Here is an 18,548-nt window from a genome sequence, read left to right as displayed (position 1 = left end):
GCTAAACGCCACAGATTGTGTTTGTCCAAATTTGAACTTTCACAATAGCATGCTAGCAGACAAATGCGCCTCAGAGGACTTAAGGCTGGCTGTTATATGCTGGAATTACCTTTTTTTGACGCTCTTACGAATGCGATGTCAACGAAAACAGAACAAAGCACAAAAAAACCCTCAAGTCCTGCAGTTGGATAGAATGCCGTTACACGTCCAAGCCGTATTTGACTTCATCCTACCATTGCAACACGGGGCGTATATGGAAACGAACACACGCTACGAATTGTCTCTAATCAGTCCCTACAGTTGTAAGGCGCCTGGAAGCATGCACCCCCATCATTAATCTTTGCGCATCTGTGCAAGGTAAACTCTGGAGCAGTCTTTGAAACGGCTCAAAGGAAACACGTGATTGATTCCATGTGCATCTGGGGTTCATATCTTATTTACATTTAATTCAAGGGAAAGGCTTGGGTCAGTTTCAGACGGCCTCCAACAGCGAGATTCAAGCGCCCCACCTTCAGCCCAATCTGCGCCACCAGAACGCCAACGGCTCCTCTGCGCTCCGGGGTGCGGTTGTGACCCCGTAACCTAAAGTGTTGGTGGCAGACAAATGGAGACTAACAGGTGACGTCCTAGGACATGACTACATTGTGACACTCGGTGGGGATGGTGACCATTGCTTGGAAAAGAGTGCGAGGCCCCTTTAGAAAAACATTTTGTTAACAGGCATTCTGCCTCAGCCTAAACACCTATAGCTTGAAAAGCGCATGCTATTAGACAGGCACCTCTGCAAGACCTTAAGAGTCTCTTAAACTAGTGATAGTAAGGTGTTCCCAATGGGCGATGTTCGGCTTTCAAATCATCTCTCCTTGGAAGCGCCGAGATGCAGCTGTTTAAGGCTTAGAAGCACCTGACTGTTTCACTACCTAGCTGATCACTGTCAGTCAGGGAGCTCAGAGGTGAAAAGCCTGTCTGAGAGACAATTCGCCGTCGATCAGTTCAATATGTTCCGTACCAGCTCGGCGCACCTGAGATCATCTTGGTAGCCGTGTAGCTCAGATGATTGAGAGCGTGTGTGTGTGTACCACCGTGATTGGATGCCGGTCCTTCTCAGGTCACAGTAAACCTTCTGCTGCCTAACTTCCCTTATTTTTGGGGATCCCTTTGAAAAAGCAAAGGAAAAAAAAACTGTCTCTTCATCAGCGTGATCAACCTCACCCAGTGTGGCGCAGTGGCCTAATGGCTAAGGCACTGGCACTCTAAGCCAGGGATTGTGGGTTCGAGTCCCATCTGGGGTGCTCCTGTCCCCTTTTGAGAGTACAAATGTCCTTGCAATTTGCGAAGCTACAACCCCACCTTACTCAGTGAGCGGCTCTGCTTTTCTCTCACATACAGTTGGAAGAAAAACTTTTGTAAACAGCCCTTCGGAATGATGTGGATTTCTGCATGAATGGCTCCTAACATGTGATCTTATCTTTATCTAAGTCATAATAATCAATAAAGAGAGTCTGATTTAACAAACAACACACGCCCAACATTTGACATTGCTGTTTTAACAAATGTTTTAAACAATCAAGGTCATTGATGGAAAAAGTACGTGAACCCTTATATTAAGGAGCTAGTGGAACCTCCTTTATTGACAAAAACCTCAACCCCCACTTTCTGTAGCGGCTGGTCAGACCTGAGCAGCGGTTAGGAGGTATTTTGGCCTATTCCTCTATGCAAAACTGTTTCAGTTCATGTATATTTTTGGGATGTCTTGCGCTGAACGGCCTGCTTCAGATCATGCCACAGCACTTCAATGGGATTGGGGTCAGGACTCTTACTTGGCCATCCCAAAATACGGAATTTCTTCTGTTTCAGCCACTCTGTTGTTGATGTACTCCTTTATTTTTGTCATGCTGCATGACCCAGCGTCTTTCGAGTTTTAGATCACAGGCAGACACCCTGACATTCTGCTGTAGAATTTCCTGATACATCTTGGAATTCATCGGTCCCTCGATGATTGCAAGCCGTACAGCCTCCGCCATGCTTCCCAGGTGGGATGAGGTTTTGGAGTTGGTATGCAGTGTTTTGTTATCTCCAAACATAACGCTGTGCACATTTACCAACAAGTTCAACTTTTGTCACGTCTGTCCACAGAACATTGTTCCAGGAGTTGCTGTGGAACATCCATGTGGTCTTTAGCAAACTTGAGAGGGGCAGTGGTGGTTTTTTTGTTGGGGAGAGCAGTGGTTTCCTCCGTGGTGACCTCGGATGATCACCACTCCTGTTCAGATTTCTTCTTATGGTGGACTCATGAACACAGACGTAAGACAAAGTCAACCACCTGTTCGCTAGATCCCATCCCCACTCAGCTAGTCAAAGATTCCCTCGAAGGACTGGCAGGACCTATAATTAGTATGATGAATGCATCGCTTGCGTCAGGTGTTGTACCTGATCAATTTAAGGTAGCAGTTGTTAGACCGCTCCTTAAGAAGTCAAATTTGGATCCACAAGTTCTTAACAACTACAGGCCTGTCTCAAAGGTCCCATTTCAATCTAAAAGTCTTGAGAGAATAGTTGTTGCCCAACGTCAATCGTATCTGGATTCAAATAATATAATTGAGAAATTTCAGTCTGGTTTCTGAAACTGCATTAACGAGAGTCGTAAATGATATTCTCTTAGCTACTGATGCGGGGAATGCAACAGTGCTTGTGCTTCTAGATCTTAGAGCTGCCTTTGACACGGTTGACCTCTCTGTTTTGTTACACAGGCTTGAGTTTGAGGTTGGCTTATCTGGAACCGTCCTTCAGTGGTTTACTTCACATTTTACTCATCGTTTTCATTATGTTCAAATATCTAATAATTGTACTGCTTCATCAACGTCACCAGTTCAATTTGGGGTACCAGATGGATCAGTGCCGGGACCAATATTGCTCTCTCTCTCTACATGCTGCTGCTAGGTAGGATAATAAGAAAAAATAATATGAACTTTCATTCATATGCTGATGACACTCAAATAAACATTTTGTTTCCACCAAATGACAACTCTTCTATTATCACTTTAGTTAAATGCATTAATGAAGGAAAGACTTGGATGTGTGAAAACTTTTTGTAACTCAACTCTGAGAAAACTGAGGATCTGTTGATCGGAGGCAACAATACTTAAGAATTCCTTAAGAAGAATAGATCTCGGCCCACCATCCCAATGCCTCCATCTCAAAACAGCAACCTCCCACTGCCCTTAGTCTGCAAGGCAGTCCTTTCAAGTGCGATGATGACGCCGGGACCTTCGTTGCCTATTGTACGAGCTGAACTTTTGTGCTCATCAATTCAACGCTCTTTCCATCAACTCATCTTGTCTTTTGACGCTTCGTGTTTTGTGCTCCTTTGACTATCGGCATATCGGGTGACTGCAAACACTGAAGTTCTTGCTTACGGAGTGTGGAACAGTGTTTTCAAGTGATCGCTGTTCTGTCATGTTGACGCCGAGTGAATCTTTCTTTGGCAACATGGGCAGGCTGACAGCAAAAGTAATGGCAAATTTCTTGACTTATTTCTGAATATGAATGTTCTTTAGAAAAGGGATGCGGCGTTGCTTCTCCCCCGTGTAAAGGTCACGCATTCCAGACGTGGTTATGAGCGAACAGTTGCCGCAAGTGTTTGAAAAGAGCAAGCAGCCATGCCCCGTGTGAGGATCAAACTCAGGACCTTCAGATAAAGAGACTGATGCGCTACCAACTACGCCAACGAGGCCAGCTGCAGTGCACAGCCGGAAAGTTTGCCTCATATGGATTTCAGTCGCCCGTTCCCTAATCTTCAGACGCCCTCTGCTGGATGTTGCATTTGCCTTTTGATCTCACCGATACTTTTTTGGTCTGTTTCTGTTGCGAGTCTGTTTTTCAGATCTCACCTAGCACAAGTCTCTCTGGCTGAAGTGGCCTCTCTGCTTCAGCATCGTGCCCTCACTCAGCCATTAAAAACGTCACTCGGACTTCTGACATGCTGACATGAAATGTCAAGAGAGAGTGGCGGAGACGCTTAAGGCAGAGAGAAGATGAAGAGGGGGCGTGGCTGTGAAATGATTGACAGCTGCATGACGCTCTCCATGCAAGGTGTGACCACAGGCTAAAGGACACCTTCCGGCACATCAAGCTCTAAGCACACACCTGGAGGACGTGGGAAACGATCCCGCTACCTCTCGCATGCAAAGCGAGCGCCGTACCATGCAAGCTAACCCCCCTCGCTGGGGCTCATGCCTCGGTGTCGCCTAGTGCCGCTTGTTCCCCTCTTACCGGGTGCAGTTCACTGCCCTTCGTCTGCAAGGCAGTCGTGTAATTGCGGCTTTCTTGACTTATTGATGAAGGTCTGACTGGACGAGCGAATGACGCCTCTCCCCCGTCCTCAAGCTCGCTGACAGGATAAAATAGAAAGTGCTGCTGTGGCTCATTGGTTTAGGGGTATGATTCTCACTTAGGGTGTGGGAGGTCCCGGGTTCAACTCCCGGCTGAGCCCTTGTGTGCTCTTTTTGTCCTCGTGACTGGGAACTGATATCCACATCACCTTGCAGCATCTGCTTATGGCAAATGATGGAATGTGACTAATGACTGAACGAGCCTGGTGAATACTCATCACGTGGCACAATGAGAGCGTGCAGTCAGCTGTCCAAGGCAGCAACCTCATTGCTCGTTCAAAAGAACACGTACTGAAAACTCATCACCACTATGTCGTAAATGAGCACCGCAATCGCTTGTTGTCATGCGTCCTTACTTGGGAAATGCAGAAGCAAAAACTGCCCTCTCTCAGCCACCGAAACGTGTGCGGCTCGCCTTGCACTCTCTGCGCCTCGCATATTTATGGAGCTGTCTGCTCTTCTTTCTGTTGAAGTACGCAAGTTACGGGGCGTACTGCAGACTATGATGTGCTCAATGACAGCTTTCAAGATTTGAAAACTATGAGCTTGATGGCTCAAGTCGAACGAATGTGGTTGTTACGCAATTGATGATCAAACGCACATATTCTAACGATTCGTGAGAGTATGTTCTAAAGATCCTTGGCTCAATCCCGGGTTTCGGCATTTTGTTTCATCGCTCCCTTTGTTCCTCTCTCCAGCGCCCCCTGCCTAAAATGACGCGTCCCTTTCTCAGCCCGAAACGCAAGCGATACACCAGCAGCAAATACTACAGGTTTCCGTAGTGTAGTGGTTATCACGTTCGCCTAACACGCGAAAGGTCCCCGGTTCGAGACCGGGTGGAAACAGCCTCGATTTGCACGCTCCTGTACTTCACAGAGGTATTGAGCGACCGGTCATTTGTTCCCAATGTATTTCCGGTGCCTTCATGCACTCTTGTACCAAACGCACGTTCCTTCTCTACGCGGAGCCGATCATTTGCAATTGGGCTGTGCCGACAGACCAGGACGAGCTCTGTCGGCTCAAAAGCAGCGCAGGACCTGCAAGAACAACAGAAAGATTAGCATCCAGCGGGGGCTTCTTAGTGAGCCCAAGATCTCATCAAGAATCGGCTCCAGCAACAGGGCTGGGCGCATTGTTCCATTCTCCGACCACTCTCGGTGTAAACAAGTCCCTCCTGGTCTCTGCTTGAATTGCACTTTCCTGCGTTTGCTTTGGTGTAACTGGCTTCCCCTGCATGGGCGAATGTGAAGAAGATCCTTAGTAAGTCATTGAAGAAACCCGAGAAGAGGTCGGAGTGGCCTCTGTCGTTCATCAACGATCCAGTCAGGCAGTACTCCTCTGTAAAGCGCCGTTCGTTCACATCGATTGGCTTTTTTTTGCCTTCATTCGTGCAAGTAGTAAAAGCAGACGCCCCTATTCTGCCGTGACCCCGATTCGAACCGGGGTTGTTGCGGCCACAACGCAAAGTACTGACCACTATACGATCACGGCGAGTTACCGATACACACGTGGCAGGGCGGAAAAGGCTGTGCTCTCTTCATGTGACATAATTCGGAAAAGTCCTGACGTTGCATTTCAACTGAGTCCCAGTATACATCGACCCTTCGACACTCTGAGTGACAACTCTCTTGCGTGTTTTCTAATATTTCTGTAGTTTGCTTGCATGATGCCCGGAACAGCAGGGTTGTGCGCTCCTATATGGTCTAGCGGTTAGGATTCCTGGTTTTCACCCAGGCGGCCAGAGCTGACCATCGCTGCAGGAGGTGGGAGGGTTACTCTGGTAGACAGGGCTGACCTTTGGCAATAGGATTTATACTCTCCAAGATGATATTTGCACTTTCTGGAGAGGCGATTTTCTCCACTTCAGTAGCCCGATTTCGTCGATTGCGTGGAGAGGGCTGTAGAATGTGGCGCCGCCTTTCCTGCTCCGTCCATGACAGGCGTGCTGGACTCTGGAGAGAGAACACGGTCCATCAGCGCACACCAATAAAGGCACTGGAAGCCGCTGAATCGCATTGGCGAAGCTCAGCACTGGGCCGCTGGGCACATCTGACCACTGTTTCCGTAGTGTAGTGGTTATCACGTTCGCCTCACACGCGAAAGGTCCCCGGGTGGAAACGGACTTCAGACTTCTTTTGTCGCCACGCACAAAAGGGGATTGGGGATTCGCCTAGCGCTGTTATCGAACAGACCCACTCACCTCTTAGTGTGGCGGGATCTGCACAGTGCATGTCGCAGCGCATCCTGCTTTCACTTCAATGCGCGTCCTGATGTACCCCTGTCTCCCGCGTGACAGGTGGGGACAGGTGACAGGTCCTATACTAATGAGGAAGACATCGCTCTCTCCGACCCCCCGGCATCGTGTCCCGACCCACCGTGCTGGAAGCCGACGCGTGCTGTGATTCCTTTACGGAGCAGAAATGACAACCGAGGAGCCGAGAGATCATTTCAGCATTTCGCGTCTGAACAGAAAACACAAACGACCAACTCAGAATGACTTGCCTTTGACGCTTTTCAAAGCGTTCTTTGTGCACGACGACTGCGCCGCCTAGCAGATACAAATGGGTTGTACAACTTTGAACTAGTAAATGGAAGAGGGCTAAGCCTCCTCTCTTTTAGCCCAGGTTCGATCTGTCTCCCAGAATCACCAGGGCGCACACACACACACCCGTGCCGTTGAAGTGCTCTGCTTCATTTCTAAGGGCAACTCAACATTCACTCCTACCCCGAGTGCAGAAAAGACAGCGTCCGCAGCAACAACAGCTCAGGTCTCTGCACAGGAGCTAAGCTGCCCCCATCTCCTCTGCTCTGCGGCTCCTGCAGAGCGGAGTCCTGCCTGGAGCTGTGTTTGCAGGCGGCGGCTCCCTACGCTCTGTCTGTGCGTCGTGAAATTAATTAATAACGTTAATAAATTTATAAAGTTAATTTATAAAGTTAATAAAGTTATAAATTAGAAATTAATAACGATATAATTATATTCATGTACCGCAACACAAGAATAGTACACGCTGTACATTGTCTGTCGATAATGTTTCTGTAGTGCTTTAGTGGGTTAGGTTCCTGACTTCCATGTCACACGGTCTATGATTGAATCCCATGGAACTATGACTTTATTTTTTAACAAACATTTCTTTGAAAAAATGAAACGTTTCCCTTGGTCAGAGATTAAATAAAACCTCACTTTTTTAGGTTTTACTGTGCAGAGTGAGGTTTTACCTCACTTTTTTTGAGCAGAAGGTTTACTGTGACCTGAGAAGGGCCGGCATCCAATCACGGTGGTAAATACACACAAGCTCTCACTCATCTGAGCTACACGGCTACCAAGATGATCTCGGGTGCGCCGAGCTGGTACGGAACATATTGAACTGATCGATGGCGAATTGTCTCTCAGACAGGCTTTTCACCTCTAAGCTCCCTGACTGACAGTGATCAGCTAGGTAGTGAAACAGTCAGCTGCTTCTAAGCCTTAAACAGCTGCATCTCGGCGCTTCCACGGATGAGATGATTTGAAAGCCGAACATCACCCATTGGGAACACCTTACTATCACTAGTTTAAGAGACTCTTAAGGTCTTGCAGAGGTGCCTGTCTAATAGCATGCGCTTTGCAAGCTATAGGTGTTTAGGCTGAGGCAGAATGCCTAACAAAATGTTTTTCTAAAGGTGTGTCCAAGTGGCTGCAAAAGGACAACACTCCCGGGGCACTGTGGCTTAGTTGGTTAAAGCGCCTGTCTAGTAAACAGGAGATCCTGGGTTCGAATCCCAGCGGTGCCTTCTTTGTTCTGTCTTCTTGAACAGTACTGGTCATTATGGACAACCGCCTACGGCTAGACTTAATTAAATGCAAGTATTCATTTCCTGTCTTTAACGCGACTTGTTTTTCTTAAAATGGATGCAACTTGCAAAACATGAAATACAAACCTTGCTAATCAGCGCTAGCGGCTGGCAAAAAAAAAAGAAGTCAGCAATGTTTTTTTCTTTAACCTTAACCCTACTAATGGAGAAGAGTTAAACGACCGAGTCTATGCAGCTTAAACGGTGCGCACGTCGGGTTCTTAGCTGGTAAATCACGCTCACCCCAGTCCTTAATCTTTTAAAGAGGATACAAAATTGAACCTAGTCGCCACATCACATACATCCTGTTCAATGATAAAAAGGTAACATCTATCCTCGCTCCAGACTAAATCTCACGTTGAGGGCATATTTTTTTTCACTTTACCGTGAGTCGGGCTCGGCTGCACAGAGGAGAGAGCAGACCAATGAGGTCACGGGGACAGGGGAGTCACACGCTGGTGGTTTGAATACGCGGAAGATCACTGAGGGATCCACAGTATATGGACCCTCCGTGCGCCATCAGTCCGCACTCCGGACTCTGAATCCTGCCATCCGAGTTAAGATCTCGGCGGAACCTGAGGCACAGTTCCTTCTTAAAACGTAATCTGGTGAGCATTTCTAGAATCGTACTTGTATAGATGCAGCCTTTAATGTGTTGCTAGGTTAAAATTGATGACTTCTTGTATTTCAGTAGGCAACTGCCCTCTTGATTTCGGATTTAATTTCTTTATTACAGGGGCGCTTTTATGATGACAGAGTCATGTTCAGGTACTTTGCTTGATTGAGGAAGCTCATTTCGGACTCTGTGATCTGCTCACCTGGAAAGGTCTGCTGTACTACTACAAGAGAGAAGTAGAGTCTGGAAGAAGGGACAATTTTATGATGCTTTGGAAGGTAATGTTTTTTTTTTCTTTGAAATCGAAATGAATCAGAATAGCAGTGCAAAAGACAAACTCTTTGGTTTGGTTTAAAGAGATATGGTTTTAAAACAGACAACATGTAGAAAACAGGTGTTTCTCACTTTTGGAAAAGAATGGACCGGGGGTAATATTTTACTAGTTGCAGGGCTGAGCTCACTGGGTTACAGTCCTGCAGTGTTACACCAGGTCCAGTGGCGCAATGGATAAGGCGTCTGATTACGAATCAGGAGATTGTAGGTTCGACTCTTACCTGGCTCGGGTCATTTTTAAACACATCGGGCTGCTCCCTAAGTAGTCTGTGCTACTTACTGCATTGTAATCGTACCCAGTAAGAGATTTCCTTCATGTAAATGAACTGCACCTGACAGCTTTAGAAAAACACCTGGGCTCAGTACGGTGCTGAGAGCTCAGCGTTGCTGTTCTAATTAGCACGCACTGCATCGGCTATGAGCCCGAACCTTTCAATTATTCCGATCAGTAAGTCAACACGTAGTCCACATGAACGGTAGAAATATTCTCTTGTCTGTCTCTTGTTTGTATAGAACTGAATGTCCCTGACAATGTACTGTTAGTTTTAATTGAAGAACGGCATTTGTGTTCAAATATACCAGACAAGTTTATGTAACTGCTCATGCGACACTCAGTTGTAATTAGTCAAGAAATAAAGTCGAACAACAGCTGCGGGTTTGATTCTGAACGTATCAGATTGCAGCGCCTTTTACTTCCATTGACAAATGATAGAGATTCGAAGAGAGATCCTTCAGACCAGCAAGCAAACCCACGGCTATTTCGGTTTTCTATCTAGGCAACGTTGGTGTTTGCAATAGCATACATGAAAGCGTGATGCAATTTCTGTGGCTACATTTGTTGCACGTCATGCACAGTAAGAGTGTTTCTAACACCAAATAAAAAGTCAACAATTAGCGATCACGCCTTCTCCTCAGTTAACCCACTGAAACCCTTGCTGTTAACAGTTCTTTACTGCGTGCTTTACCAGCACCTACATATCGTGTCGGTTCTTTCAGCTTTATTCATTAGGTTTTCAAAGGCATAAGCAGAGCACCAGAGGTGCGAAGGCAAAGTGTGTGGTTATCTGAAGAATTGATGTCCATGGCAGCAGGTCCAAGCGATTTCGCGTTGTTATAGTACCAGGAAAGGAGAAGCGGCACTTCGCCTCTGCCGCGCAGGCACAAGGCGACATGCGGCAGACGCCGGAGTCGGCAGGTTTCGAACCTGCGCGGGGAGTCCCCAACGCATTTCGATCCCATCGCCTTAAACACTCGAGCACGACAAATGCGAGCTCGCCGCCGCCGCATTCCTCCTATAATCAAACACGGACTGCGAGGTGGCTGCGGATACCTTTTTAAAGTTGCTCTCCGTTAAAAAAAAAAAACCTTTCACAAGATACGTGCCGGCAGACAGACACACCTCAGAGGGTTTAAGGCTGGCTTCACGTTCAAATGATAAAGTCCCCCCGTCCGGATGTCAAAATGCAACTTTGGCAGACAGAACAAACATCAACAAACCACAAATGTGGACAAGGATTTTACAAGCTGCACCACACTGCACTTTCAAAAGCATTTACGTTCGTGTTAGACGCAGGACTTGCCTTTGATTTGCGCGCTTACGAACGTCATGGAAAACGAAACAAAACTAAAGCCCTCAGCTCCTGCACGTGATTATAATGGCGTTACGTGTCGAAGCAGTAATTTACGTCATCCTACCACTGCAACACGGGGAATAGAGAGAAATGAGCACACGCTACGAATCGTCTCAATCACTCCCTAGAGTCGTAAGGCGCATTGAAGGGTGCACCCCCATCATTAATCGTTGCGCCTCTGTGAAAGGAAAGCTCTTGGGCAGTCTTTGAAACAGCTCGGATGAAACACTTGATTGCTTCCATGTGCATCTGGAGCCCACCCAGTGGGCAAAAGACGTATAATATACGTCTATTAAACGCATACCTTATACGTCTAAATGTGGTCTACAATTCGTCTAGAATGAAATTCTAATATACGTCTAAAGTTATACGTCAATTATACGTCTATGTTTAGACGTTCATTATACATAAATGGTTGGAGTTCTATTATACGGATAAATTTAGAGGACTATTATACATATATGGTTGGAGTTCCGGATAACTTTAGAGGTCTATTATACGGATAACTTTAGAGGACTATTATACGTATATGGTTAGAGGTCTATTATACGTATAACTTTAGAGGTCTATTATACGTATATGGTTAGAGGTCTATTATACGTATAACTTTAGAGGTCTATTATACGTATATGGGTAGAGGTCTATTATACATCAAAGATAGATTTTATAGGTGTAGAAACAAGTAAACCAAGCCAATGATTAGATTTAGAAATGTATTCTGAAAATACACATTCACACCTGAAACATATGTATTTCAAATTATACATTGTATACAATCAATCAACAATCAACATATGGGCAATAATCATAAAAAAAACACAACTAGTCTTAAACTTCAGCTACAAATTCTGGTAACATGGCAATATACAGTATAGTAATGACAAACACAAAACTAATTACATTAACACACTAACTCAAAACCACATTTTGATTCAAATATACATTTTAAAATGTACAACTTCTATATTTCCAAGAAAAAAAAATATTACAATGGAAGTTAAGATGATTTTTTTCCACTATTTGCAAACCCTGTCTAATTGTCCTAACAGTTAGAACCAAAAACCTATTATTTTCAGTGTCCAGATCTCCTGGCCCCCTGTCTTTCATATGCATTCTTCAAGTAACACATTGCATGCTCCTTTATTTCTTTTTCTGTTGATGTAGGGTGGGACTTCAGCACCGCAGCTAGGAGAAAATTATATAATATTACTTCCCAAATAAATGATGATTAATATCTTCTTTAGTATAATCTAAAAAGTGAACGGTTTACTAAGCTCAAAACTGAAATAAATGTATAAAATTTGGCTTGCATCATAGCAGTTGAGCAATAAAGTCTGTCCTAATTAAAGAGTACCCAAAGTTTGAAAGTACAACATAGAATAAGAATAGAGAAACGGCAAAACGATTTTGTGTCATCTTCCCCATTCACACTATTTTATGTGCCATTTTTTGCTTATTCACGTACTATTTTAATCAAAATAATATTAAGAAAGATCTGTATGTATTCAGATAGTATTATTATTGTTCATACTTACTCGTCAAAAGAGGATTGCTGAGATATTTGCGGATATACTTCTACGTTTGAAAAACGTGTCCAAAATTGTGACCAACGAATACTAGCAATGCATTGTGGTATATAACCGGAAAATATGTTGGGTTCGATATTTTCTCAACGTATGCGTTTATTAATGTTGTCGATATTATGGTTGAAATATAACATTGATAATACATCGCGGCTATGTGCCCCCTGCTATGAGCTGATGTGCAATTTTAACGCATGTAGTTAGTAAGGATCGGTCACTGTTGTATGGTATTATATATAATGACATTATGGAATAGGATGGGGACAGGCCTGGCATCACGGGGGGAGGGGGGAATGTTGCCCCTTCAGTTTTGGGCAAAAAGATTTACCTAACTTAATTTGCGCCCTAAAAAAATAGTTGTACTTTGTCAATGGTCAGACAACACTAAATGACAGGAACAGTCACTCAGTCTGTTTGATGGGCAGGAGGGCTATCCGTCCAGGAACTGCACATATCAGTGTCGTTATTGAGTGTCAACATTACGATCCTGTTTGCTCAGGTGGACCGATTCCTTGCAGTAGTTTATCATTATACTTAAAATCGTTATATAACTAGGACTAGTTATAGCAGTCTGTGCTTTCTGTTGGTTTTACAACATTTTTTCTTAACGATTCAGAACGTCCATGTAGCTGCAAAAATGAACGCTTATGGTACTTTTCGCTCCAGGCAATACTCTCCAGTGAGAGTGACGAAAAATGTGAAACTGAACTTCATCGCAAATACCAGATTGCTAGTCGATATCTTCTATCATAAAGCACTAATTAATGGCATAGCTGCGAGATTTCATTTGGGTAGCTGCACCGTACAGCTCCGTTTCAACCGAAATATCACCCCCGCTCAGAATTTCAGACGCCCCCCTACAGATTTTTCCCCGGGCACCGCGCACTGATGGGGGACGGGGTTTCCAGGAAATGGTATCAACTTTTCTCAAGAAAATAAAAATAGAAACTCTATAGGCACTCAAACATTTTACTGTTTTTTTTCAGGCAGGTGGCAAGACCCCTCCGCAAAACCCTTGTATGCCAAGCTGTGGGCATTGATTCGTCGAATATACGTATATTCACGGCGAAAATACGGCTATACGTATATATACGTCGCCTCGACGTATAATCAACGTCGAATTGCAACCGTAAAATCGACGACATTAATAAACGCATATATAACGTCGAAAACACATCTAACACTAGGAGTATACGGCACTCTGCACAGTGTACGAAGTAAATTATTTTCGCAGTAATTAATTTACACGTGTATAATAAATATAGTAAATATAATTAATTACTGCGAAAATAATTTACTTCGTACACTGTGCAGAGTGCTGTATACTCCTAGTGTTAGATGTGTTTTCGACGTTATATATGCGTTTATTAATGTTTATTTCACAGTGTCGTGCACCTTTTCATTGCTCTCGCTTTCAGAGCCTCCGCACGGCACACGACTCGACATCAGGAAGCACATTGAAGTGAAAGCAGGGAGCGCTGCAACATGCACTGTGCAGATCCCGCCACACTAAGAGGTATATAAGCGTCAAAGGCAAGTCATTCCGAGTTGGTCGTTTGTGTTTTCCGTTCAGACGCGAAATGCTGAAATGATCTCTCGGCTCCTCGGTTGTCATTTCTGCTCCGTAAAGGAATCACAGCACGCGTCGCCTTCCAGCACGCTGGGTCGGGACACGATGCCGGGGGTCGGAGCGTGTGATGTCTTCCTCGTTAGTATAGTGGCAAGTATCCCCGCCTGTCACGCGGGAGACCGGGGTTCGATTCCCCGACGGGGAGTAGCTTTTCTTTTACCTCCTTAGAGAAAGGACTGCCTTTCACTTCTCTGTTTTCTAACACAGCGTCGTGCACCTTTTCATTGCTCTCGCTTTCAGAGCCTCCGCACGGCACAAGACTCGACATCAGGAAGCACATTGAAGTGAAAGCAGGGAGCGCTGCGACATGCACTGTGCAGATCCCGCCACACTAAGAGGTGAGTGGGTCTGTTCGATGCACAAAGAACGCTTTGATAAGCGTCAAAGGCAAATCATTCCGAGTTGGTCGTTTGTGTTTTTCGTTCAGACGCGAAATGCTGAAATGATCTCTCGGCTCCTCGGTTGTCATTTCTGCTCCGTAAAGGAATCACAGCACGAGTCGGCTTCCAGCACGGTGGGTCGGGACACGATGCCGGGGGTCGGAGAGAGTGATGTCTTCCTCGTTAGTATAGGACCTGTCACGTGGACCTGTCACCTGTCCCCACCTGTCACGCGGGAGACCGGGGTACATCAGGACGCGCATTGAAGTGAAAGCAGGATGCGCTGCGACATGCACTGTGCAGATCCCGCCACACTAAGAGGTGAGTGGGTCTGTTCGATCACAGCGCTAGGCGAATCCCCAATCCCCTTTTGTGCGTGGCGACAGAAGAAGTCTGGTCTGTTTCCGCCCGGTTTCGATCCGGGGACCTTTCGCGTGTGAGGCGAACGTGATAACCACTACACTACGGAAACTGTGGTCAGATGTGCCCAGCGGCCCAGCGCTGAGCTTCGCCAATGCGATTCAGCTGCTTCCAGTGCCTTTATTGGGGTGCGCTGATGGACCGTGCTCTCTCTCCAGAGACCAGCACGCCTGTCATGGACGGAGCAGGAAAGACGGCGCCACATTCTACAGCCCTCTCCACGCAATCGACGAAATCGGGCTACTGAAGTGGAGAAAATCGCCTCTCCAGAAAGTGCAAATATCATCTTGGAGAGTATAAATCCTATTGCCGAAGGTCAGCCCTGTCTACCAGAGTGACCCTCCCACCTCCTGCAGCGATGGTCAGCTCGTCTCACACGCGAGAAGTTTCGGCTGGAAACAAGCGCCCCCTCTTCTCGCACGTTTTGCACGTTGAGTAGTTTTAATGCGGCTCCTTCGTACACAGTGCTGATCTTTTGGAAAGCAGGAGGCAAAATTGACACGTTCCCATACCGGGAGTCGAACCCGGGCCGCCTGGGTGAAAACCAGGAATCCTAACCGCTAGACCATATGGGAGTGCACAACCCTGCTGTTCCGGGCATCATGCAAGCAAACTACATAAATATGAGAAAACACGCAAGAGAGTTGTCACTCAGAGTGTCGAAGGGTCGATGTATACTGGGGCTCAGTTGAAATGCAACGTCAGGACTTTCCCGAATTATGTCACACGAAGAGAGCACAGCCTTTTCCGCCCTGCCACGTGTGTATCGGTAACTCGCCGTGATCGTATAGTGGTCAGTACTTTGCGTTGTGGCCGCAACAACCCCGGTTCGAATCCGGGTCACGGCAGAATAGGGGCGTCTGCTTTTACTACTTGCACGAATGAAGGCAAAAAAAAGCCAATTGATGTGAACGAACGGCGCTTTACAGAGGAGTACTGCCTGACTGGATCGTTGATGAACGACAGAGACCACTCCGACCTCTTCTCGGGTTTCTTCAATGACTTACTAAGGATCTTCTTCACATTCGCCCATGCAGGGGAAGCCAGTTACACCAAAGCAAACGCAGGAAAGTGCAATTCAAGCAGAGTCCAGGAGGGACTTGTTTACACCGAGAGTGGTCGGAGAATGGAACAATGCGCCTAGCCCTGTTGCTGGAGCCGATTCTTGATGAGATCTTGGGCTCACTAAGAAGCCCCCGCTGGATGCTAATCTTTCTGTTGTTCTTGCAGGTCCTGCGCTGCTTTTGAGCCGACAGAGCTCGTCCTGATCTGTCGGCACAGCCCAATTGCAAATGATCGGCTCCGCATACAGAAGGAACGTGCGTTTGGTACAAGAGTGCATGAAGGCACCTGAAATACATTGGGAACAAATGACCGGTCGCTCAATACCTCTGTGAAGTACAGGAGCGTGCAAAACGAGGCTGTTTCCGCCCGGTCTCGAACCGGGGACCTTTCGCGTGTTAGGCGAACGTGATAGCCGCTACACCACGGAAACCTGCAGGGACTGCTGCTGGTGTCTCGCTTGCGTTTCGGGCTGAGAAAGGGACGCGTCACTTTAGGCAGGGGGCGCTGGAGAGAGGAACAAAGGGCGCGATGAAACAAAACACCGAAACCCGGGATCTTTAGATCTTCAGTCTAACGCTCTCCCAGCTGAGCTATTTCGGCGGTGCACAGAGCCCACAGCCACCTGCTCCAGCCTTCCTGTGTTGCGGCATGAGCGCACCAAGAGTAGCGGGAGAGTGTTGCAGGAACGTCACTCAGAAGGAAAGCCACCCAGGTGCGCCCTCTGAGCTCTGTCCAGCGCATCTTCCTCGCATGGACTCCTGCCTGCGACGGGCAGGAAACAATTAGCAAGAACAGAACAACACCCCATGGGTGTCTCATGACCACACCTTAGGTTGTGACACGTGCAGGTGTGAGGGGTTGCCGGGCTACTTTGGAGCAGAGCTTGGGCGGAGGGAGGGCGGGAAAGCAGACAAAGAGGTGACACCTCAAGGTCTGCACGATCACAGCTCTCCGCCGCCCCAGGCTTCCGCTCGATAAGCTGCTGGACACACTCGCCCCTCCTCACACAGACCGTGGAAAAGCCCCCGAGTCGGAGGGCTCTCTCTTCCTCCCAGGAGCTCTTGGACACGACGCACAGACAGGGTGCGGGGAGCCGCCGCCTGCAAACACGGCTCCAGGCAGGACTCCACTCCGTAGGAGCCGCAGAGCAGAGGAGATGGGGGCAGCTTAGCTCCTGTGCAGAGACCTGAGCTGCTGTTGCTGCAGACGCTGTCTTTTCTGCACTCGGGGTAGGAGTGAATGTTGAGTTGCCCTTAGAAATGAAGCAGAGTACTTCAACGGCACGGGTGTGTGTGTGTGCGTGCGCCCTGGTGATTCTGGGAGACAGATCGAACCTGGGCTAAAAGAGAGGAGGCTTAGCCCTCTTCCATTTGCTACTTCAAAGTTGTACAACCCATTTGTATTTGCTAGGCGGCGCAGTTTATCGTGCACAAAGAACGCTTTGAAAAGCGTCCAAAGCAAGTCATTCCGAGTTGGTCGTTTGTGTTTTCCGTTCAGACGCGAAATGCTGAAATGATCTCTCGGCTCCTCGGTTGTCATTTCTGCTCCGTAAAGGAATCACAGCACGCGTCGCCTTCCAGCACGCTGGGTCGGGACACGATGCCGGGGGTCGGAGCGTGTGATGTCTTCCTCGTTAGTATAGTGGCAAGTATCCCCGCCTGTCACGCGGGAGACCGGGGTTCGATTCCCCGACGGGGAGTAGCTTTTCTTTTACCTCCTTAGAGAAAGGACTGCCTTTCACTTCTCTGTTTTCTAACACAGCGTCGTGCACCTTTTCATTGCTCTCGCTTTCAGAGCCTCCGCACGGCACAAGACTCGACATCAGGAAGCACATTGAAGTGAAAGCAGGGAGCGCTGCGACATGCACTGTGCAGATCCCGCCACACTAAGAGGTGAGTGGGTCTGTTCGATGCACAAAGAACGCTTTGATAAGCGTCAAAGGCAAATCATTCCGAGTTGGTCGTTTGTGTTTTCCGTTCAGACGCGAAATGCTGAAATGATCTCTCGGCTCCTCGGTTGTCATTTCTGCTCCGTAAAGGAATCACAGCACGAGTCGGCTTCCAGCACGGTGGGTCGGGACACGATGCCGGGGGTCGGAGAGAGTGATGTCTTCCTCGTTAGTATAGGACCTGTCACGTGGACCTGTCACCTGTCCCCACCTGTCACGCGGGAGACCGGGGTACATCAGGACGCGCATTGAAGTGAAAGCAGGATGCGCTGCGACATGCACTGTGCAGATCCCGCCACACTAAGAGGTGAGTGGGTCTGTTCGATCACAGCGCTAGGCGAATCCCCAATCCCCTTTTGTGCGTGGCGACAGAAGAAGTCTGGTCTGTTTCCGCCCGGTTTCGATCCGGGGACTTTTCGCGTGTGAGGCGAACGTGATAACCACTACACTACGGAAACTGTGGTCAGATGTGCCCAGCGGCCCAGCGCTGAGCTTCGCCAATGCGATTCAGCTGCTTCCAGTGCCTTTATTGGGGTGCGCTGATGGACCGTGCTCTCTCTCCAGAGACCAGCACGCCTGTCATGGACGGAGCAGGAAAGACGGCGCCACATTCTACAGCCCTCTCCACGCAATCGACGAAATCGGGCTACTGAAGTGGAGAAAATCGCCTCTCCAGAAAGTGCAAATATCATCTTGGAGAGTATAAATCCTATTGCCGAA

The 18,548-nt window shown here is 47.3% G+C and overlaps 9 non-coding genes across 9 annotated transcripts; 5 read left to right on the top strand and 4 right to left on the bottom strand.

The window, feature by feature from the left end:
• Positions 1 to 3,660: 3,660 nt before the first annotated feature.
• trnak-cuu (transfer RNA lysine (anticodon CUU)) lies at positions 3,661 to 3,733 on the bottom strand. Its single transcript has one exon. It is a non-coding gene; the product is annotated as a tRNA-Lys (tRNA).
• Positions 3,734 to 5,163: 1,430 nt separating this feature from the next.
• Positions 5,164 to 5,236, top strand: trnav-aac (transfer RNA valine (anticodon AAC)). The gene has a single exon. It is a non-coding gene; the product is annotated as a tRNA-Val (tRNA).
• Positions 5,237 to 8,088: 2,852 nt separating this feature from the next.
• trnat-agu (transfer RNA threonine (anticodon AGU)) lies at positions 8,089 to 8,162 on the top strand. The gene has a single exon. It is a non-coding gene; the product is annotated as a tRNA-Thr (tRNA).
• Positions 8,163 to 14,088: 5,926 nt separating this feature from the next.
• trnad-guc (transfer RNA aspartic acid (anticodon GUC)) lies at positions 14,089 to 14,160 on the top strand. The gene has a single exon. It is a non-coding gene; the product is annotated as a tRNA-Asp (tRNA).
• Positions 14,161 to 14,794: 634 nt separating this feature from the next.
• Positions 14,795 to 14,867, bottom strand: trnav-cac (transfer RNA valine (anticodon CAC)). The gene has a single exon. It is a non-coding gene; the product is annotated as a tRNA-Val (tRNA).
• A 451-nt stretch (positions 14,868 to 15,318) lies between these two features.
• trnae-uuc (transfer RNA glutamic acid (anticodon UUC)) lies at positions 15,319 to 15,390 on the bottom strand. The gene has a single exon. It is a non-coding gene; the product is annotated as a tRNA-Glu (tRNA).
• A 201-nt stretch (positions 15,391 to 15,591) lies between these two features.
• Positions 15,592 to 15,663, top strand: trnah-gug (transfer RNA histidin (anticodon GUG)). Its single transcript has one exon. It is a non-coding gene; the product is annotated as a tRNA-His (tRNA).
• A 574-nt stretch (positions 15,664 to 16,237) lies between these two features.
• trnav-aac (transfer RNA valine (anticodon AAC)) lies at positions 16,238 to 16,310 on the bottom strand. Its single transcript has one exon. It is a non-coding gene; the product is annotated as a tRNA-Val (tRNA).
• A 1,197-nt stretch (positions 16,311 to 17,507) lies between these two features.
• Positions 17,508 to 17,579, top strand: trnad-guc (transfer RNA aspartic acid (anticodon GUC)). The gene has a single exon. It is a non-coding gene; the product is annotated as a tRNA-Asp (tRNA).
• Positions 17,580 to 18,548: the final 969 nt, after the last annotated feature.

The sequence above is a fragment of the Lepisosteus platostomus genome, unplaced genomic scaffold, assembly GCF_059453375.1.
Source record: "Lepisosteus platostomus isolate fLepPlt1 unplaced genomic scaffold, fLepPlt1.hap1 Scaffold_59_H1, whole genome shotgun sequence".
NCBI classification, from domain to species: domain Eukaryota; kingdom Metazoa; phylum Chordata; class Actinopteri; order Semionotiformes; family Lepisosteidae; genus Lepisosteus; species Lepisosteus platostomus.
The sequence above is the reverse complement of the archived record's forward strand: the minus strand, read 5'-3'. Positions and strand labels throughout refer to the sequence as shown.